The following is a 24,258-nucleotide window of genomic DNA, read 5'->3' as shown; positions in this document are numbered from 1 at the left end:
ACATCCAGCCTCCAGAACTGTGAGGTAAGATGTTTCTGTTGTTTAAGTTTCCAGGTTGTGACACCTTGTTAGGCAGCCTTAGCAAAGTAACAGGAGGCGATTGAGAACAATTAAATGCTCTTCCCAGCCTCAAAAAGCGAATCAACTGTGGAGTTGGGATTTGAATCCCGACCTGTCTGACTCTAGTCCATTTACTTAACACTTAAGTCTTCCTGTTTCTTCAGAGCAGGGCACAACAACATTGAAAAGGGCCTTGAATGATGTCTGGTCCAACACATCTGATATCTGATTATGTTTTACCAATAACATCCATCTCAGTAGTTTATCCCATGTCTTCTTCGACATCGCCATGGACCAGTATCTCTCTGCCTTCAAAGGCAGACCACTCCAGTGTTTAATAGTTTGTGACATTAGAAAGCCATGCATCTTCCTCAAGGCTCAGATTGAAACATAACCCCCTCTGTAAAACTTCCCTCAAATAACCATATCCCAAATGCAGAAGAATTAAAAATCCTTTGGAATTTATTCAGTGCAAATGTTTTTAATGCTGCCAACACAGTTCCTCTCTTTATTGCTTTACTCTAATTTGATGAAGCAAGACAATTTAATGGTTTAAAGCATTAAAAGTGTGGCCCCCAAATCTGCAATATCAGTAACCCCTGGGAGCTTGTTAGAAATGTAAATTCTCAGCCCTAACCTGAAACCTACTGAATCAGAAAGTGTGGAAGGGATCCAGCCATTGTATTTTAATAAGTGCTCCAAGTGATTCTGACACACCCAAACTCTGAAAAACACTGGTTTAGGGCATAGACTTTAGTCATGTATAAGGAATGCTGGGTTTGAACTACAGTCTAATAACTGTGATTGTTTCCACTCTCTTACAGCTTCTTCCATAATAACATATGTCAGGAAAGTCTTACTAATGATTGATAGAACAGAAGAATAAATCGAAATATAGTAGTGATAGCATATTAAGGCTTTTCTAAAGAAAGAACAATGTAAGTGGAATGAAAAGAAATCTTGCACCAGGTAAAATGAAGAACAAATGAACAAAATATAAAAATCAAGTATCATATTTAGTTATTAATGGAAAAGCAAATATCCACAAAATAACATAAAGTGTTTTTGTCCAAATTGTACTCTTCAAACGAATGTTTTAAGGAGAAAGTTTTTAGGAAAATAAATGTATGTCTAGCCTCGTTGGCTGGCATGTCTAAGAAAGTGAAAAATATTTTTCCGGGGATTTAGAAACCACACAATGGTACACACATGTACAATTATTAAAAACACACACAACTATACACACACACACACACACACACACACACACACACAACATACTTTCTTGATAACATATCCCTACCCCTGAAGAAGAAAAAAAGATAGAGAAAGCAAAACCAAATGCTCAAAACACGGAAAACCATTGCACACAATCCCAACTGTGCATTCAACACCATCTGGATTCCTTATCTGCCTTCCCTGGCAAGAAACTTTTTCTGCTCTCTATTGACCATTTGATCCTTTCCCTGCTTTCCTCAGACTCTGACCTCTTTTGCCTTTTTCATTCTCTGTTAATGACCCTACCTTGCACTTCATAAAATAACATTCTTGCACCACATAGTAATAGTTGCATGTTCCCACAGAGATTCGAAATAGCCCTGCATCTCAATCCATATTCTCACCACTACCTTGCCATGGAAGGTACCCATGAATCCTGCTAGTGGCCAAACTTCCACATTTGGTCTAGATCCCACCTCTGTCTTCCCGGCCCTATTGTTTGCCCTTCCTAGGCCTCCTTTCCTCCACTTCTATCTCACTATTGTATCCTTGGCAAAATCTGTTGAAAATGTCGTTAACTCTCTCACTCTAGTTACTCACTACTCATTCCCTCTTCCATGCATTCCATTCTGGCCCCATGTTTGCTGAAACTTGCTGTGATCACAAACGGCCTGGTTGCTGAATCAAACACACAGTTTTCAGTCTTCATTTTACATTAATGCTGTGGTGTGCATTGCTGGTTTCCTTTAAAGCATCTCATTCCCTTCTTGCTTTCTAACAGAATCTTAGCTCTCCCAGGCACATAACTCTTCACCACCCAGCCACATGCCATAGGAGATGCTGATCCCATCCTCAGCATCATCATGATTGGTCTAAAGTTATTCTCACTTCCCTTGCTTGTGCAGAAATAAGCAGGTATAGTTAATGGAACATAAAAAAGATGTTTGTGGGAGACTTCTGGAAAATATCTGAAAAAAAAGGAAAAGTCTCTTTTAGGGGATATAAACTCATGTAACTCTGTTTTCCACTGGCAAGAGAGGATCCAGCCGTAAGATGACATGAACACTACGGACAGCAGAGAAAACAGGTGGAAATATCATCTTCCTTTACACGCTTGTTGAGATGCTAGATCAATAAATTACAGAATGTGATCCAGTAGAAGTTCTTGTTGTTTAAACTAAACATTCCCAACGCATCTACAATATCCCTATGAATGTACTTCGCAATAGTATTCAAGACTGTGTCTGTGACACTGCCCAGATACGTTTCCTACTTGGCTTCCTTTACATTATGATCCCACTCCTCTTTCTGACTCCAAATCTGAGTGGTCCTGGAACCTCATCTCCTACCCTCTAACAAAACTGGCCTATTAGCATTTTCTTGACTTTGACAAAGTTTTGGCTTCCTCAAGTTTTCTACACATGCTGAATTTTTTGCCAGAAGAGTTTCTTTCATGCTCTTCATCTCTTGTCTGCATAGATTCTATGCATTTTTCAAGTCATGTTTTAAATATCACATCCTCTTACAGGGTGCCCTAATCTATGTCAGAGTCCCTGTTATAATTTCTCTTAAGTTCTTCCACTTTTCCTTTAGGGAAGGAAGCACTTGTCCCAATTCATTTTTAAGTCTAGGTAACACCAGTGTCAAAAATTTTCCAAATAGAAGAAAAAAAAATAGACAATATCACAGGTAAGTACAAATGCAAATATTAAATAGCAAGTCGATAAATCAAATATATTTGTACATTAAAAGAGAAGTAGACTATATATATTTATCCTGAGGCATGTAAAGAAGGTCTGATATTATGAAATTAATATCAATAGTGAAAATGAGAAGAAATGATCATACTTATTGATTCCAAGTAACCATCTATGAATCCAATACGTTTCTCATTAAAGAAAAGTAAATCTTAGTCATACACTCTTCCTAAATTAATCTTTAGGTTTGTACAATTCTGTTAATATGTCAAATATGTGTTTTAATATTTCTGAAAGTAATGGTCCTAAAGTTCCACTAAAGATGCTATTTGTAATAATATTTATAAAGTGATTCTCCAAATTAATATTCCAGAGTGCATCTAGAAGGTACATAATCTGGAATATCTGGGAAAACTTTTAAAATGGAGTATAATACAGACTTTTTAACCATTCTTAAAAGGTATTATAAAGATAATTAAAGTCAGTATGATGGGAGTATCAGATTATTATTATTTTTTTAGGTTTTTTTATTTTTTATTTTTAGGTTTATTTATTTTGAGAGAGACAGCTGAGAAGGGGAGGGGCAGAGAGTGAGGGAGAGAGAGCCCTGATGTGGGGCTGGAACCCATGAACCATGAGATCATGACTTGAGCCTAAATCAAGAGCTGCATGCTTAACTGACTGAGCCACCCAGAAGCCCCTATCTTTTTTATTTGAGAGAGAGAGAAAGAGAGAGAGAGCATGCAAACACAAGTGGAGGAGAAGGGTGGGGGGTGGGGAGACAGATAGAGATAGATAGAGATAGAGATAGAGATAGAGATAGAGATAGAGATAGAGATGATAGAGATAGAGATGATAGAGATAAAGATAGAGAGTTTTAAGCAGGCTCCACACTCAGGGCAGAGCCTGATGCAGGGCTTGATCCCACAACCCTGGGATCATGACCAAGAGTGGGATTCTCAACCAAGAGCCACCCAGGTATCTGGGAGTACCAGATTTTTGACAGACAAATTAATAGAACTATTGGTAGACTCAAGAAGTAGGTCCATGGCATGTATATGTATGTATACACATAAATATTTGTATGTATGTATATACATCACATATATTAGTCAGAGACAAATTATTTTGTAAAAATTCATAGTGCAATTTATTTTTTAGTTAATCCTTATGCATCATATAGTTAAACAAACGTTAAGGATATTCAATATTTCTTTTAAAGATCAAAAAATAAATATTAGCAAAGGTTATAGGTGACTATTTTAAAATTCATTTAATGTGGAATATCAATTAAAAATATGATCAAAGGTTGAAATTAAAAATAAAGTGGTTTAAAATTACTACGAGTGTAATGAAAGAAAACACAATGAAGGGAAGTAAACCAAATGACAAATGGAGAAATAGTTAAATCTATCCATGTGGAAGATATACATAATAGAATAGTATTTCAAATTAGGAGAGAAAAGACAGCATTCACCGCCCACTGCCCCGCCCTCCCCCCCATCCCAGCCTCATTTCTTTCTGGGTCTTCAGGTGTGTGTTCTCTGTCTTTGCTAGCCTTTTCTTCACTCTGCACTGATGATTAGACATATTGCATTGTAATGTTTAAGACAAGCTCCTAGATCCAACAGGTCTGAATTCCAGTCCTATTGCTGTTCCTTACACTTTCTGAACTACAGTAGGTTACAAATCAGTCCTGCATTTGTAAATTGGGGAAGAAGAGTTACTTATTTTGCAGGATTTGTGAATAGATGATTTATTGTGAGCTAAATATTTACTCTAGTGCCCAACACTATAAGGGCTCAGTAACTATTAGCCATTTTGGTATGAGTGCAAACATAAAAAGGGTAAAGGGGAAAAGAAATTGAAGAGCAAGTAACAAAAATTGGTAGGACACAAAGGAAGCATAAAATAAATAAGAAAAAATTAAATTAAATTAAGACCAATATATCCAATATGATGATAATGTAAATGTATCAAAACTCTCCTATACAAAAGTCTCAGCTAGAATTTGAAATATTTAACACAGCTACCTGTTGCCTATAGAGATGACATGGCAAATGAGTTCTGTATATTGTCTATTATCAAAACATGGTACAAAAATACGTGTGTGAAAGTAACGCTTGGAAATGAAAGTGTCAAATGAAGGTATTTCCGAATATCAACCATGATGATAGATGGTTTGGAAACTATGGGCATTTTTATTGCCACACCAATTTGACAATGCCCATACATAAATTGAAAAACTCTAGTGCCTCATCTATCGAAGCACTTTTATGAACAAAACCTCTGGATAACTCACTAGTAAGTTTGTTCCTGACAGTTTTCACTTATTTTCAGAAGGATTTCAAGATCTTGTGTTTGCCAGGTGAATTGTTCCAGGGTTTCACACTAGAGAGGTGTTGAACATATATGGGTATAGCAAGCTAAGGGTCTTTTATACCTACTTGGGCTCCAAACAATGAAATTGAACACCCAATTTCAATGCTGCAGCAAAGGTTAAGGAACTTAGAGACAACTGCATGGGAGCAAAAGCTTTTAATTAGCAGAGAGTTATAGTTGGAGCAAGAGGTCATTGAAAGCTCCCTGGGGAACAGGCCTTTATTAACAAGAGCCCACACCCTAGGTTCCATTTATTTGTTTTCTTTCATACTTATTTCACTTTTTTAATAGCAACCCATAGTTGAGACTTTTCTAGATGTCCTACTTGTCTCTACTTTCTTTGCAGTGGTTATTCTTTTCAAATTATAATGAAATTATTTCAATTGCCATGATTTGCCATTTCTCCCTTTTCTTTTAATGGCTTTTTTTTTTTCAGATTTATTTGCTCATTTCTTCAAAAAAGTGATAATAAAATCAAGATCTCTTGCTGGATCTCTTCTTTAGAAATACGTTCTTTTTCTCTAAGTTTTCTTCAAGGTTATTTTTTGTTTTTTGCTTCTCCCTATAATTTTCCTTAGTCCCAGAATATTTGTTCTTAATTGTTCAAGTTATACACCCTCAAGAACTCTAAATTAACATAACTAATATAATTAAAATTAATTTTGATTTTCAAGTATTTACATTTTCATATTGTCAGTGTATAGGAACTTGCTTTGTTTTTCTTTGGGGACAGATTTACTGAAAAAAATTAATAACCCAGTCTTTGTGATATAAACGACTCAACATGTACTAGGGAAAAATAAGCCTTGATAAAATGAACCATGAAACTTTCACTATACAAAACTATCTAGAGTAAATGTGAAATCATATTTTCCCTAATAAATGCTCTCCTTTTTAATATTAAGGTGGAAAGTCAACAGAAGAAGTATATTAATTCCTCTTGCTTGAAATGCTCTTAGTAAATAGTTCTCTGTCCAAAAATGAGAAAATGTGGAATATTAATTCTAACTCCAGACTAAATCACTCACCAGTTAAGAGTATCTGTTTCTAAATTATTTTAATCATTCTGAAACAGCAAATAAAAATATGTTCAGTATTTTCAAGAATCACAAGCACCCTGAGATTTATGAAATAGGGGAACGCTGGCCATTTTTCCATTCGGCTGTTGTAACCCTGAGAGTTATTGATGGATTAACGATATGTGTAAGTGGCAGCGATATAAGTAGGTGGAAAGTTTCAGAAGTCTGGAATGTGTAAGTTTTATGTCAAGTGACTTTGAAATGGAGAACTCTTGCAGTTCACTTACAGCAACATGAAATAGCTATTCACTTAGGTTCCAATTTTACCCTCCATAATTGGTTCGCTGGAAAACAATAATACACCAAAATTCTTATTTGAGCAATTTTTCTATAGCAACAAGGCTTGCTTTTATTACCTGTGTATTTTGGTTTAGTTTTTAAGAGTCAGGCTATTCCCAAAGAGGCTTGTATGTTTCCATTGAATTTTTAAAAGTAATGAGTTTCCACCTTATAAATGAAAGATAGGAGGGAAGGTTAATTTTGCAGTGGAAGAAGTTACAGGAACCAATAGGCTACATTACTATTTCATTCCAGCAGACAACAGTTTGCTGCATTTGCTCAATGGAAGCCAAATAGTAACTTCCATCCGTGGTTAATTAGCAGGGGATGAAATTTCAATATGTTCTGAAATGTAGACTGCTATTTAAACATTTTACCCATTTTATATCTAATCTTCAAAATCATGGCAGCTGGTCAGTGAGTTAGACATTGGGCTCTTAGAGTTCCCTGTCACTCAATAGGGGTTTTGGTACCACCTGGTAGACAGGACAAAACGAGATGCCTTTTTGGTCTTCAGTTGCCCCAGTAGATAATATTGCATAAAATACTACATTTTTTAAGAGAGCCTATAAAAGACATTTATGAAGATTATGAATATAACAAAATTCTCCTTATAATAAAAATATGTATAAGTCCTAAAATAGTCTAGAATCCTTGAGACACATCACTTAAAGCTTCATGTAGGAAACCTGAACAAGTTAATGCAACAAGCAGAAAGCCATCTGTATGAATGACCACATGTTGAAGCAGCTATCAAATCACCATGCCATTACTTTCTCTGAACTATGTTGCTATTAAGTAAATGAAACTCTGGTTTTGGTGAGTTTTAGAAAGAACATATTACCTTAATATGCCTCATTCTTGTTTGGAGAATTGTGGTAGACAAACTCTAGGATGACAAAGTATGGTAGACAAACATCCATGATTCTCACCTATTGATGTTCAAGCCCTTGTCCTGTCCCCTCACCTTAAGTATGGGCATGACCTGTGACTTGTCTCTAACCAATAGAACACAACAAAGATGACAGGATGTGTGTGATTAGATGTACATGATTTTGTACATGATATTGTGGCATCTGTCTTCCTGGAGACTCTCTTTCCTTTGCTAGATTTGAAGAATCAAGTGGACCATCTTGAGTATTCCCAGGTGGCAAGGAATTGGGAACAGTTCTAGAGCTAAGGCAGCCACTGATTGACAGGCAGCAAGAATCTGTAACCCTTGGTCTTACACATGCAAGAAACTGAATTATGCCAACAATCTGAGTGAGCTTGAAAGTGGTTCCTCCTCCAGTCAAGCCTCGCATAAGACCAGTGCCCTGGTCAATGTCTTGATTCCAGTAGAATCATAGCTATGCTGTTTCAAGACTTCTCATTTATAAAAACTATAAAATAATAAATGCGTGTTGTTTTAAAACATAATATTTATGGGGCGCCTGAGTGGCACAGTCGGTTAAGCGTCCAACTTCAGCCAGGTCACAATCTTGCGGTCCGTGAGTTCGAGCCCCGCGTCAGGCTCTGGGCTGATGACTCAGAGCCTGGAGACTTTTTCCGATTCTGTGTCTCCCTCTCTCTCTGCCCCTCTCCCGTTCATGCTCTGTCTCTCTCTGTCCCAAAAATAAAAATTAAAAAAAACGTTGAAAAAAAATAAAACATAATATTTGTGCTAATGTTGTCACATAGTAGATGAGTAATATAAGGATCTATATCTTGTGACTGGATATCTGGTACTTCTACTATTTGATACTTATTCCAATCAAAAGATCAGAATAGTTAGATGACAGAATCTCCATAGAAGGTACTGCTTTAAATGTAGTACATTACGACAAACACCAAAGTGAAATATATATATATATATATATTTTTTTAGAAAATCGTACCTAGAAACTATTCTACTTAGCCATTTCTCTTGGTAAGAGGTCTGAGGTCTCAAAATGGTAGCCAATGAGACAAATTTGATTTATATACATGCTTAGTGTGTGGATTACACAGATATTTTGTTTTTTAATTGCAACATTTATCGTTTAAAAAAACCCACAACTTAGCAGTGTTTTTGTAAAAAACTACTTTTAAGATTACAATAAAATGTCCAGCAACACTGTGCTTACATTGTACCTGGAAACAAGCAACAGAAGCAAAGTTGTTGCTCTTTTTATGTAGGGAATGTATTGTCCGATTTAGCTTAAGACAAACCCTTTTCTATTATCTTCCATACTGGGGCCACATATCAGGAGTCATTTATCATTGTTTAAGTCATGTATTTGATTTTACTATTGGCCAGTTGCACAAACTGACATAGTTCTCTCAGCCTTTTTGTAATATAAGTATGGAATATGAATTAGTGTTATGTTTAAAACTTGATCGCCAACAGGCTGTATATATGGACTACATTTATTTAATATTGTCCATTAGCTAGGAAATCTGTAACTGAGAATTGGTATCCTTGACTCTAATTTTCAAGAGACTCAGAGATTGATTTTAAGTGAAGCAAACATTCCTCCAGATTTGTGTGGTACAGAGTCCATTTACTATAATACACAGCCTCTCCTTCCTTTTGTCAATGTTTCCTGGTTCAGATAATGAATTATTCAGTCTATTCATTATGTATTACCAAAGAAATACCATGTATAAAATGATCAAAGCCCTTCAGTGTCACACAAATGAGTTGGCAGAGTTCAGTTGCTCTAGACCTGCTGAGCTTTGTTGGGCCTGCTCCTGTGTCTGTGGTTAGATAGAGATCGGCTGTGAGGCACCTCTGACCTTGGTTGAGCTCACTCACATATCCCAGGATTGACTGACTTTTGGTTGGTCTAAGCTGGCCTTGGCTGGCTTGATTGCAGTGACTCAGTTCTGTTATCTGCAGGGTAATCCAGGAATATTCTTCTGGCCATAGCAGAAAAGCAAGAGTGAACAATCCCTATCACATAGTTCTTCAAGTTTCTGCTTTGTCGCATTTGCTATATCATTGGCCAAAAGAAATCACATGGCTGATCTCGGAGTCAGAGCTAGAGATCAATAAAAGTTACCTAGCAGAAAGAATGGTCACAAAAGTAGTTGGAGAATTAGGCAAGTAATACATTCAGTCTGCCACAGATGTTACCCTATGTATGTCTGTTTTTCCAATCTTTTCCAATCTATGTAATTTATGAAATATTCTGGTTTTAAAAAATACTGGAGCTATACAAAACCAATGGAATGCATTAGTTCAGAATGTCTAAAGTCATAATATTGCATAGTAAACTCTATACAAGAGTTTACTATGCCTTAACTATGTTTGCACGTTGAAAACTATAAATATTGTAGAACTTGTGTTTGTAATGATTATTTCATATCTAAACTAGCTATTTATTTGCTAAATCTATTAGCCTAAAATGATTAAGATATTTTCCTTTGTCAGGTTTCTGTGCTGATATAGGTTTGTGTGACCCATTTTTTCTTTTCTCATTGTTTTTCTGCATTAGGTATAAAGTGTGTGTGTGTGTGTGTGTGTGTGTGTGTGTGTGTGTGTGAGAGAGAGATCTTTATAAAAATTGCTTAAAATTGTCAAGTCTCATTCAAATGAAAGTAATGGGCTTAAGAAAGAATGTTCTTAAGAAGTCTTGCAGAAAACATCAATTTAATTTTGTTAAAATCACTCTTTTTCCACTTTATTTGCTCAAAATTATTTTCATTATAAATTTATGAATATCTTACAAATTTTGTGTTTTGCAATTGGACATGTGGGCAGTTTATCTTGACTGTGGAGTCTTTAGAAAATGTATTTAAATGTGACTTTTCTCTAGTTTACCACTAAATACCTATGTATGGTACTACACTCTACCTGTACGTATATCTTTTTAAAAAATATTTATATTGCTGACATTTACTGACTTTCTAAATCTTTCTTGGTTATTTCTATACATTTCCCCATTATATTTGATTCACATTTCCAAGAAACATGGCCTGTACTTCCTTTCTCATGTTGTTATTTTTATTATTAGTTTTATAACTCTTTTTGTTGCTGTGGTTTTTTTTAGTTTAGCTGCTGTATTTATAACACATTATTATTACAGGCAGAAATGATGACATTTTTATTTTGCATATTACAAGCTTGGTTTTGTATCTCTGATGATAAAATAGGCCATTTCATCTCCACACAAAGATTGAAATAGTTTTGGTGGTGCATTGGCTTCTTATATGAATGGCAATTGTACAATGGAAGCATAAGCTTCCTGTTGGAGGAAGTACTATAAAGCTGCTTCTTTTTTCTGCTATCTACTTTGTACTCTGGGTTATCCACAATATAGACCTTACTTTATAGAGGAGGAAGTAGAGGCTTAGGTAGGTAAATCCATCTACCTAAGATAATGTTACAGTAAGTGATAGCTTAGACTTGAACCTAATTTATTCCAATTAACTAAATGAATAAATGAGATTGTTAATAAAATGGCAATTTATGATAATACAGGAAAAGTATAACGTGTTAGAATGGATACTGGATGCTGAAAAATCTTGAAAGTGTGCAGGAAAAGCTTGAGAAATCAAGTTAGAAAAGGGGCTTAAGGTGAAAATATGCATCATTCTTTGACACAAGTGGAATACTAATCAAGTAGTATGTATTTAAATGTCAAATATACAGTGGGAATAGTAAGGTGGATATTAACTGTTTCATTAGGAAATCAAGGTCCTTGCATTTGAAGATTGCAAGTATTCCAATTTAAGTGAATCAATGTATACAATTAGACATTTATTACAAGTTAGACACTGTCTTAGGTGCTGTAAGATATATAATTTTAAAATATGATCATTAGGGGTGCCTGGCTGGCTCAGTCGGTAGAGCAACTAACCCTTGGTCTTGGGGTCGTGAGTTCAAGCCCCACGCTGGGTATGGAACCTACTTAACAAAAACAATATACATGATCATTGGTTTCATGAAGCATATACATTAAAGAAAGAAAGAACATATATGTTGTTCAAAAGTTAAGATAAACATATGGCAACTAATTTCTTTAGGTAGATAACGTATCAAATTTTAAAACTACTTAAATTTTTTTTTTAGGTATCGTGGGAGTTTCTGTGCATTGGAGTGTGAAGGAAGGAGATACATAGATGTTTATAACAATCATGCAATTGGAGTGAAAAAATTGTAGCAATTCTAGCAGTTCTAATACCTGGGGCAACAAAGTATTTACTAATTCACTTCACAGTGGAGAAATCTGGCAGACAGTATCCTACTTAGGGTTGAAATTTAATATTACCATTGATGGGACAAATAAACCTCATGTGCCTCTTGATATACTGTGATGAGAATGGAACATCATTTCTATGGTGTTTCTGCCAAAAATGTGTAACCTGAATCTATTATGAGGAAATAGCTGGAAAACCTAAAGTGGAGGGCATTGTAGAATATCTGCCCTAATTGGTTAAAACTATTAAGGGCAGTATATATAAGTAAAGTGGCAATTTTTCTAGATTAAGGGCGATTAAAGGGCACAGCAACTAAATTCAAAGTAAAATCTTGAATGAGATCTTGATCAGAATAAAAAGGGAATGAAAGGATGTTTTGCTCGTTTTTATTATAAAGGTCATTATTAGGATAAGGACAAAATGGAAAATGGGATCTGTGGCTTACAAAGTGGTATTGTTACCAGTGTTAATTTACAGATTTAATATATATGTTGTGTGTACATAGGATAACATCTTGCTCTTAGGAAATGCAAACTGGAGTAATTAGTAGTAGTGACCATCATTGACCATCATTTTAGCAATTTAGCATTTAGCAACTTCAAGTACACACAGAAACACACATACACTCACACACGCACACTTCTATGAAGGACATCCTTCAAATTTCTTACATGATACCACTGCCGATGCCATAAAAAGGTAACAAAACTGAAATACATGAATATTCATAGGTATTAAAAGGACCAACACTGAGGTACCTGGATGGTTCAGTTAGTTGTTTGAACATCTGAATCTTGATTTCAGCTCAAGTCATAGTCTCGTGGTTTGTGGGATTAAGCCACGCCTCTGATTCTGTGTTGACAGTGCAGAGCCTGCTTGAAATTCTTTCTCTCTCTCTCTCTCTCTCTCCCTCCTCTCTCTCTTTCACCCCCCTACCCCTCCCCAGTTCACACTCCCACATGTGCTTTCTCTCTCTCAAAATAAACAAATAAGCATTTAAAAAGAAAGAAAGAAATAGGAGTGCCTGGGTGGCTCAGTCAGTTGAGTGTCTGACTCTTCAGCTCAGGTCATGATCTTGTGGTCTGTAGGATAGAGTCCCACACAGAGCTGCATGCCGATGGTGCAGAGCCTGCTTGGGATTCTCTTTCTTCCTCTCTCTCTGCCCCTCCTCTGCTCGTGCTTTCTCTCTCTCAAAAATAAATAAAGGTAAAAAAATCATAAATAAATAAATAAATAAATAAATAAATAAACGGACCAACATAAATAATTCAAGTTCTTGAAATTGAGATACATCATAAACCCTAAATTTTAAAAGTGTTTGTTTTGTGTTTGTATGCATATTTTAAAGCAAGCAGGTAAGAGGCAACTTTAAAAGATGATTTATCAGTTACTTAACATACAAATTTGAAGTCTTTAATTAGGTGAAGAATGGAAAAAGGAAAAGTGCTTCTGCTACAATCTGCATCTGCTGAGTTTCCTCTGTGCTCAGTAGACAGGGAGGCTGCTGTGGAACACAGAACACTATGGGCTACAGTTCCCGTCCCTAAGGATGTTACAATCTAGTTGAGAAGACAATACCAACATTTAAAGGACAGAATTGATTTATACAAAACAGCAATCTCTTTCAGCAATAAGTCTCATGGAATTGACTGAAAGCACAGGAAAAATTCAGAGAACAAGTCTTCAGCTTGAAGTGGTGTTCTTTGTGTTGACAAGGAAACTTTAAAGAAGATGAATGAATTGAATAGAGCTTTGAAAGATGAGTAAAACTTGTCTGAAAAGGGGATGGGAAAGAAAAATGGATGAAGGAAGCCAAGAGGACAGATTGGAGAGAAGAGTCTGGCTTTGGGGAGAGGAATGGGAAACAGAGAAAACAGGTAAGTAAAAAGGTTGATTAAGGAGGACTAGAATCCAGGAGAAGTTGCCAGACACAGAGGGAATAAAGAAAGATTCTTTGAGCCAGGAAGTGACATGATCAAGTTGACTTTGAATAAGTTGATGGAGAGACCAGAGCTAGAAAAACAAGCCAGGGGGTGAATAAAAATAAGTCAGGAGGTAGAGAGCTAAGTTAAACTAAGGTATTGGTGCAGGGAGTGGAGACATTTATTTAAATAAAGGAGTTGTTTCCAGGAAAAGCTAAAAATTGCCAGTGTAACCTATCTTCAGGAAACATACACATTGAACATTAGCTACTCTTGGGACTACTTTATAACAAGACAAAATACTTAACCAATGACAGTAAAAAAAAAAAAGTGTTCACCTGTGTGTGTATCTCACCACCAATTCTCCCAACCCAAGCAGTCAGTTCTAGTAAATGAATTAGAAATGAGAGCACAAAGAAGGGCACCTCAATGGAAGTTCCAAAATGGTTCGATGAGTGGAAGATTTGAATCACACGAAAATAAAGCAAGTTCAAAGTGCTAGTTTCCAGTTCAGTGGAGTGACTTGCAGTTTCCACTCTTGCCCCTGGTCCTCTCGTGTCCCTCTCCCAGGAGCAGGGAACTTTCTTTTTCCTTCCTTCACCTACCAGCTCCAATTGTTCTCTAAGAGGCCCTCACTTTTTAACCCCTTACTCCGCACAATGGCTGAGGCAAGCACACCTCCTCCGTCCTACTCATGTACTCCTATCAGAGCCCTCTCCAGATTTTATTATAACGTTGTATTTACCAAACATGTCTCTGTTAGACCGCAAGCGCAGAACTGAATTTTTAAAAAGAAAAAATAAATGAGAAACAAGACAAAACAAAACCACAATGTTGAATAAATGAATGAATGGCAAAGGCAATGTCTGTCCCTAGGAAGTCTATATTCTATAATGACAGAGTAAGAAGAAAGAAAATGAGGGGCGCCTGGGTGGCGCAGTCGGTTAAGCGTCCGACTTCAGCCAGGTCACGATCTCGCGGTCCGTGAGTTTGAGCCCCGCGTCAGGCTCTGGGCTGACGGCTCAGAGCCTGGAGCCTGTTTCCGATTCTGTGTCTCCCTCTCTCTCTGCCCCTCCCCCATTCATGCTCTGTCTCTCTCTGTCCCAAAAATAAATAAACGTTGAAAAAAAAAAAAAAATTTAAAAAAAAAAAAAAAAAAAAAAGAAGAAAGAAAATGACACGGGAAAGGCTGTCTGAGATGCACGTAGAAATTGTGCACCATGAAAATGCTTCGCTTGCAGGAAATTTCCTGTCAGGGAAAGACCCGTATATCCTCACATGAGAAAAGTACCTAAATGGTCACTTAAGGTTTTGGCTTCTTCCTGAATCCCTTATGAAATTTCTGCCTCTGCAGTGGTCAGTAACAACATTCAACCTGGCTTCCATGGTTTTGGATCACCATTTTCCAATAAATGTCCTTTAAAAAAAGCCTTGAAACACATCAAGCCCTGTGCCCCTTCTCTACATTCCTCCTTTGGGAACAGGAACTCATGAAAATGGACTTCTCAGACCATGCCCTTTAGTTATTACAACTAAGAAAATAAAATTAAGTTAAAATTTTAGTAAAATAAAATAAAATCACAATATGTGAAAATAAAATAAAATCACGATGTGTGAAATTAGTAAAATAAAGTAAGTTGAGAGGCTACCTAAGAAGGTGTCTTGCTCTTAAATTTGTAGTAAGTTGTTTAAACAAAAAGAATACTAAGACCCCCCATTTCACAGTTTTTGGGTATCTAGTCTTCTGTGAGTCCCCAGGATCAGTGTCTTTTCCTTCTATCTTTTGAAGTTCAAACACTGTTACCCTCCACATTTGGAAACTATAGTGCAGGAAGCTCATATCCAAGCCTGGGGTAATGCCTGTGGAGTATCACTTTTATCAAAGCGACTTTGGGAAACTAACTTCCTTCAATGGCTCTTGGGGAAAACAATAATTGATTCTTTGGAGTGGCTGTTATTTTAACTTGCTTCACTATTCTTATGTAGTTTCTGTGTGCACAAACATTTGGAAATGTGTATCAGGTTAACATGGCTTATTTTCACTGCAATAAAATGGCATTTAAAAAGCAGAAATCCAGAATTCTCTATTTTTTCCCTCAAAAAGCTCTCAACAATTTACAATGCTTGTTTTGGTCCTCATTTCCTAGGTATGACTGCCATAACCCCAAACTCGTTGAGGATTTCAACAACAGTGGTTTATTTCCCTATTTCAAATAATGGCTGTGGGTTACATGGGGGCTCTGCTCCGCACATTTTCTCATTTTAGGATTCAGGCTAATGGAAAGGCCCCTTTCCAGAACGTGTGATTCTTGTGGCAAAGGAGAAAGACAAAAGAACTGGCAAAACATGCTCTGGATATACATCACTTCCGGTTATAATCCTTTGGTTACAGCAGATCACATGGCCAGGACTGCCAATGGCAGAGGAACATACTGCTTCTGGTAAGACACGGAAAATGACACAGCGATGAGCAGGCGGGAACAATAGGATACTTTTCCATAGTATCTACGCATACAACAATTCTTTTTCTTCATTCCCTCCCATTTCTTTCTCCCCTTTCTCTTCTACCTTCTGCTTCTCTACTTCTTTTTCTTCTGACAGCAAAAACATTATAAAATCAGCTGTTTGTATGTTGCTCACATATAAGTCAGGTAAAGTACAATTTTATGAGAAAATTTTACCTGTGGACTTCTGTCATTGATTGCATTACCTTTAGCATAATGTTATTTAAATATTTACTTTATAAAACTAGTATAATTTTCTCATACTTCTATCTCTTTTACAACCTGGAAAGAGAAACAATTTTATACGTTAAATACAGAAATCAGTGAAACATTAAAATTTAACTTCAAAACATTAATTCATTGTGTCCAATGATACTTTGCATAAACTGCTTTCCCTATGTCACGTTCAATTGTGGAGAGAAGTATTACCTGGCCTAGTTCAAGGGATAGTATTTTTACTGGAATAAAGTTAAAGCAGAAAATGCCCATTCGAATTAATATGTGCAAAAGTGATGTTAATGCATCTAATTCATGTTTGTATTCTACATGCCTGCCAAGGTGTCTGGTTCATAGTGGATGTAAAGAAATTATATGTCAAACTTTATTTACCAGCTCAGGATAATCAGACCCCATATTTAACAAATGTTTAAGAAAATGATCCTTCAGCTGTTTATTTTAATGAATGCCAGGCATCCTGTCAGGCACTGAGAATATGATGGAAAGCAAAACAGATTATTTCTCAGCCTGCAATAAATAAAGAGAAAATAATGTGGTAAATACTAAGGTTTAGAATTATTTGCTGCTTAAGAATTTTTAATAGGACAATTAATCTAGCTGGAAAGATAATAAAATGATGACTGAGGTAAAATATGAGGGAAAAAAGAGTTAGCTTTGGAGTGGGGGAAAAGAGGAGAAGGTGCTCCAGGCAGGAAACACCAACTATGAAGGCAATATGGCAGGAGGGGACACAGAGCATCAAATAAAGCCGGTGTGGTAGACCATAGGGAGAAGGGGACGCATGGAGTGAAATATTGACATAGAGATGCAATAGATGGGGTACTAAATATTAAGATTGTGAAAGGTATTATCTTAAGGAAAAGGGGAGGCCACTAATGTGTTTTAAGCAGAGAAACATGAATATATAAATAAATATAAATATATAGAAAAATATATATATATATAACAAAAATAAGTGGCTTCAGACTACAATTGGGTAGAAAGGTAGGCAAATCCTCCCCCATATTTTGCAAAAATAACACACACAAACACACACACACACACACACACAGAGAAATAAAGCAAAAAATAAATCTTTTCAGTGATTTGGAAATTAATAAAACCAAAGGCATAAAATAGTATAAGTATTTTGTTTAAAAAAACAAAAACCAAAAAACCAAAAAAAAACTTCTGAACTTCTCACCAGAAGAGTGGGACTCTGTGATATTCTGGCTCAAGGCTGTTTCCTACCCATCCACACCCCCACAAGACAGTAGATATGAAAGTTCTACCAAAGCATGGCAAGACATGAGGAACAATAGCTTCTGCTGCCATCAAAAGGCACTATTTCAGTTCATAGTGGTGGCGATGCCCACTCTTAATCACAGGGAAAACCAAGGTTTCTATTGGCCCAATGTGGTAATCGTTGAACCAAATGTATAGGAACATGCTTGAGGCTTGACTGAGTCTGAGAAAGAAAAGACCTACCAACCACACTTCTGACCAAATCTGAAGATGCTCACATGCACATAGAAAACTAAAAAGGGCTCAATGGAAAGTAAAATCTAGAGTAGTTGTGATAATGATCTGAATTTTAATGAACTTTTCCACATATGCAGATATATCTCATATGCAGCACACCAAAATCTTACCAACTTGAGGTGGGTGAGCATAACTTCTGTCCAATTATTAGTTGATGACTAAAGTATACTAACACTGGGTGTATTTTAAAAAATAAATTAAAAGAAAAACCAAGAATAATAAAAATGAACTGAGCAAAGATATCAATAACTACAAACTGAAGAGGAGACAGATTTCATAGATTTAGTCCAAGAAACTATTAAATGAAGATAAGAAAAGAAATGAAATGAAATCACAAACAAAAACCACCAACAATCTTTGTGAGGGAAAAAACCCACAAAAAAACAGAGTTGTTACAACTACCTTATCTAAAATGTCCAGTTTCCAACAAAAAATGTTGAGATATGCAAAGAAACAAAGATGTGTGGCCTGGACCAGAAAAAAACAGTCAATACAAACTGTCACTGAGGGGATCTCAGATGTTGCACTTGGCAGACAAAGACCTAAAGGCAAATATAAATGTGTTCAAAGAACCAAAGAAAAGCATATTTCAGGATTTAAAGGAAAGCATGACAACAATAAATCAAAAATAGATATGGTAAAAAAAAAAGAATTATAAATTAAAATTAAGAACTAAATTAAAATTTAAGAAAGGAAAAGTACAGTAACTGAAACTAAAAATCTGTTAGTGGGATTCAACAACAGATTGAATAACTAATTAAAAATCTCCCTCAAAGAAAAGCCCGGGCCCAGATGGTTGCACTGGAAAATTCTATTCAGATATTTAAAGAATAAATGACAATCTTTCAAGAACTCTTACAGAAGAAGGGCACGCTACCTAACTCAAAACTATGACTCAGGTGTTACCCTGATAACTAAAAGTTCACAAGAAAAGCATACTACATACTAATATTCATTATGAATATATACACAAAAATTCCATATCAAGAGTTATCACACCAAGTCCAGCAATCTACGGAAGGATTAGATGGCACAGCCAAGTGAAGCTTATTCCAGGAACGCAAGGTTGGTTGAATAACCAAAAATCCATGTATATTATATACCTTATTAGTAGAATAAAGGACAAAAATCAACATGATTATCTCAATAGTTGCAGAAAGAACATTTTAAAAATTGCAACACTCATTTATGATAAAAACTCCCCTCAAAATTGGAACAGAAGAGCCCTTACTCAACTTGCTACAGGGCATCTTCACAGGTAACATCAAAATTATTGTTGAAAGACAATATGTTTTTTTCTAATATTTGGAATAAAGGGAAGATGTCTGGTTTGTCAATGTTACTGAACATTGCTAATTAAGGTTCTAATCAGTGTGATAAGGCAATAACAGAGAGTGAGAGGGAGAGAGACAGAGAGATTCATATTGGAAAAGGAGAAGTAAAATGTTTATATGATATTGATGCTCTGAAAAAAAGTCCTAAAGAATCCATGGGGATAAGTATGGTTCCTACAAATTTCTTGCTATACACTAGCACTGAAAAACTTGAAGTCGATAAGCAAAACAGTTCTTGTTATAATAGCATCAAAGATAATAAAACTCTTAAGTTATAATAGAAGATAAAATGCAAGATGCACTGAAAACTACAACACATCACTGAGAGAAATTAAAGATGATTTAAAATAAATGAAAAGGCATTTCATTTCCTGGACTGGAAGACTCAATATTTGTTAAAAGATGATTCTTTTCAGATTGATCTATAAATCCCATGCATTTTCTTTAAAAATCCCAGTAGTCTCTTCAAATGGAAATTGATAACTAAACTTTATATGGAAATTCAGAGAACTAAGAGCAGTCATAACTCTTCTGAAAGAGAAGAAAGTTGGAGAATGTACGCTATCTGATCTCAAGGCATACTATATAAAAGCACAGTAATCAAGGTAGTATACTGGCACAAAGATAGGTATAGAGAATAATGAAACACAATTGTGAGTCCAAATGATGCTGAGACAATTGCAAATCTCTATGCAAAAAGAAGGAGAAGGAGGAAGGAAAGGAGGAGGAGGGGAAGAGAGAAGGAGAAAAAGGAGGAGAGAAACTTAGATCCTTAACTCACACCATATGCGAAACATTAACTCAAAATTGATTGGATACCTGAATGTAAGAGCTAAAACTATAAAACGTCTAAAAGAAAATGTAGGATAATCTTTGTGACCTTAGGTTGCTCAGTGAATCCTAAGATATGACCATGGTAAGAGAAAAATTCTACAAATTGGACTTCTTCAAAACTAAAAACTTTTGTGCCTCAAATATACCAGTAAGAAAATGCACAAACTAAAAGAAAATATCTATAAGTCATATAACTGTAAAAGGTTTGTATCCACAATATATAAAGAACTCTCTCAATTTAATCATAAGTAGACCATCCACCCGATTGAAATAGACAAAATTTTGAATGGACATTTCACTAAAGACTTCACTATTGAAAGCTAGTAAGCGCATGAAAATGCTCAACAATATCAGCTATTAGAGAGACACAAATTGAAACCACAGTGAGGTACCACCACACACCAACTACAATGACTATCACCAAAAAGAGAGACAATACCAAGATTTGAACAGGATGCAGAAGAAATGAATCTTTTGTACATTGCTGCTTAGAATGTAAAATGATACAACCGTTTGCAAAACCAGTTGGCAATTTCTTAAGTAGTTACCATTTCCATAAGATCCAGCTATTCCACACCTAATAATCTTCCCTGAAGAAAAGAAAACCTATGCTCCCAAAACAATATGTACACAAATGTTCATAGCAACATTATTCATAATAGCCAAAATTTGGAAACAATCCAAATTTCCACCATCTGGTATATGGATAGACAATATGTGGTAGTATCCCTATAAAGTAATGCTATTTATCAATAAAAAGGAATGAACTACTGATACATACTATAATATGGTAGAAACTTAAACTATTATGTGAAGTGGAAGAAGCCAAACACAAAAGACTGCATATTGTATAACTGAATTTGGTGAAATGCCCAGAAAATGCAAATTTGTAATGACGCATAGCAGGTCAGCCATTGTCTCACATTGTTAGTGAGAATCAGGACTAAACATACACAGGTACAAGAGAGACTGGGGGTTTATAGAAATATTCTAAATTGTGGTGATTGCAAAATACTCTATGAATTTACTAACAATTGTTGAATTACACAATTACAGTGGAGAACTTTTATCATATGGAAATTGTAACTTCATGAAGCTATTGAAAAATGAGTGACTACAGGGATGAGAACTGTTTGGTGTGTGGTGGATAAAAGATTAACTACAGAGGATTAGCTAGGAATATATTGCACAAATCCAGGTGAGATTAAATTGAAAGCACCATGTATATACATCGGTGTGCAGAGGTAGAGATGGAAGTGACCTTAGAGAGCTTTGTCTTCCCACACTACTGGATTTTAAATTAAAGCTCAATACGAGTAAGCGAGTTTTCTATTTTCAAATAGCTAGTTACTGGAAGAACTAAAACTAGATCCTAGGTCTGTTGAAATATCCAGTGTGCATTGTATAATTCATTTACTCAAAAACTGTTAAAAACTCAGCTGAAATTGTTAAAAGCAAAGTTTTCTCTTTAAAAACATTATTGCTCTTTAGAATTGGCACAAAAAAGCAAATGCTTTTGTATGAACTCTGTTAGAATGGGCTCTGAGTACATATTGAGAAAGAAAATAAAACCAGCTAAAGGTGTTTTTTTGGAACTTTAAGAAACTTGAATGCATTTTTTTTCCAAAGGAAACATAATGAATACCAATTTGTCTAAAAAAAAGAAAACCTATTAACAGTGGAAAGTATTCAGAATGCAAGTAATTTCCTTGAAATAATAGGCAAGATGTAAGCCTGATCGTGTTTGTTCCACCTGGCAAATTAGGAAGGGAGTTTGGTGGGTGGGGGTGGGGAACAGCGATGACACATCAATGATATCAGTCAACTCAGTAACAATTTTGGCACTCAGTTTAATTTATTAGTTTTATAATGACGATTAAATCCATTTGAGGCCAAAGAAAGAGTGAGGATTCCAAAAGCCACAATTCTCCTAGGAATAAGATAAGCAAATTTTAGTTTATTTGCCCTGAATTACTGAATTGTATTTCTAGAGGGAAAAGAGTGATCTATGCTCAACATCTCTGAAATTTCAAGGTGACAAGGTGAGCCTGTGAAACACTAGATGCCTGGAAAATCAATCCAAGGATTTCTTTTTTCCAGTGAAGCAGATGATATTTTAATAATTAACCTACCATCAAGTGACACCTACTATAATAAAAATACCTTTCTTACAATGAATACTAGAGTTTAATATACAGTGCTATTCTTATTCTATAAGCACCTACTTTGGTGAGGGTAAGTCTAGAGATTGTTAATGCTATGCTGGCTGACTGAGAGGCTTTGCATAGATTCAGATCTTCATCATAAATGTTCTTTTATTATGGTGATCATAATCCAAGTTCTCTAGATTATAGTAAACATTCCACAGGATGGAAAGATTTGAAAGTGAATCCTGGTAACATCACTAATTATCTTTGGAAGCTTAGGGAAATTGTTTTAAATCTTTGAGCCTTAGTATCTCCTACTATAAAATGGGAGCAATTAGATTTATCATCTTTATCTCAAAATACCTGTATTTGATAGTTTGGTCTAGGCTATGTTATGGTAAATTAAAATAAAATAAAATAAAATAAAATAGCCCTAGCATGTCTACGTCTGTGATTTATTTCCCACTCATATAAAGTTCAATCTAAATTGCTGGAAATATTCTACCTTGTAGCTATATTATCTGGAATATGTAGTCTCCAAGGTCACAGTAGCAGGGAATGAGAGAGAGGTGAAGGAAGCACACTACCTCTTAATTGCCTCAGTCTGGAGGTGATGCACACCATTGTCCCTCACATTTCATTTGCCAGTAGTAATCACATGGTCCCAACAAATTGCAGTGGAAGCTGGAGATGTGGGAGGCTGCTTGATGAACACTGTTATTGCTCACCATCATTGATGACTCTAATAATAATAATAATAATAACTGGGGCGCCTGGGTGGCGCAATCGGTTAAGCGTCCGACTTCAGCCAGGTCACGATCTCGCGGTCCGTGAGTTCGAGCCCCGCGTCAGGCTCTGGGCTGATGGCTCAGAGCCTGGAGCCTGTTTCTGATTCTGTGTCTCCCTCTCTCTCTGCCCCTCCCCTGCTCATGCTCTGTCTCTCTCTGTCCCAAAAATAAATAAACGTTGAAAAAAAAATTAAAAAAAAATAATAATAATAACAATATAGCTAACATTTACTGAACACTTACCATGGGCATGATGATGTGTTAAGTGCCAAATAGCCATTATTTAATGGAATCTATTCTACAGTCCTCTCTGAAAGTACTATTATGCTTCCATGAGAAACCGGAGGTTTAATCGCTTTGTGTTTTTGCCCAAGTTTACATAGTTAATAAGCATTGAAGCTGGTAGTCAGATTCAGATATGTCTGGTTCCAAAGTTTTCCCTGTAACCCACTATGCTATATATTACAGAGATCCATGAGGCAAATGTAATTCTCATAATGCCAAATGGAGTGTCATTGTTGTTTTAACTTTCCCACGGATGGTCCTTTGACCACTATGTAGGATTTAAATTCAACAGTGGTGGATTCAGGTTCAATGAATTATCATGGGGGTTAGGAGTGAGTGATTTCTCGTATAAAACTGTTGCTGACATTGCCAGCACGCCCACCCCAACTGTCATTGACACATTACCCTATCTTGTCTCAATACTCACTCTAGGCCCAAAGCAGATCCTGGCAAATTCAACTCTATTCCCATTGTGGGAAATGGATTACATCAGGCCTTGCAAGCTACAGTGGTTGGTGCCTTGGAAAGCAAGGACTATAACGACATGTGGCATGTTGAAATCAGAAAAGAAGGAAGGAGAAAAAAGGGGCTACAAAAAGTGGGAGAGGAGGGGCACCTGGGTGGCTCAGTTAAGGGTCCGACTTTGGCTCAGGTCATGATCTCACAGCTTGTGAGTTCTAGCCTGTGTCAAGCTCTGTGCTGACAGTTCAGAGCCTGGGGCCTGCTTCAGGTAGTATGTCTCTCTCTCTCTCAGCCCCTCCCCCACTCATGCTCTTTCTCTCTCTCAAAATTAGATAAGCATTAAAAA

The sequence above is a fragment of the Felis catus genome, chromosome B1 (assembly GCF_018350175.1).
Source record: "Felis catus isolate Fca126 chromosome B1, F.catus_Fca126_mat1.0, whole genome shotgun sequence".
Classification (NCBI taxonomy): Eukaryota; Metazoa; Chordata; class Mammalia; order Carnivora; family Felidae; genus Felis; species Felis catus.
The sequence above is the reverse complement of the archived record's forward strand: the minus strand, read 5'-3'. Positions refer to the sequence as shown.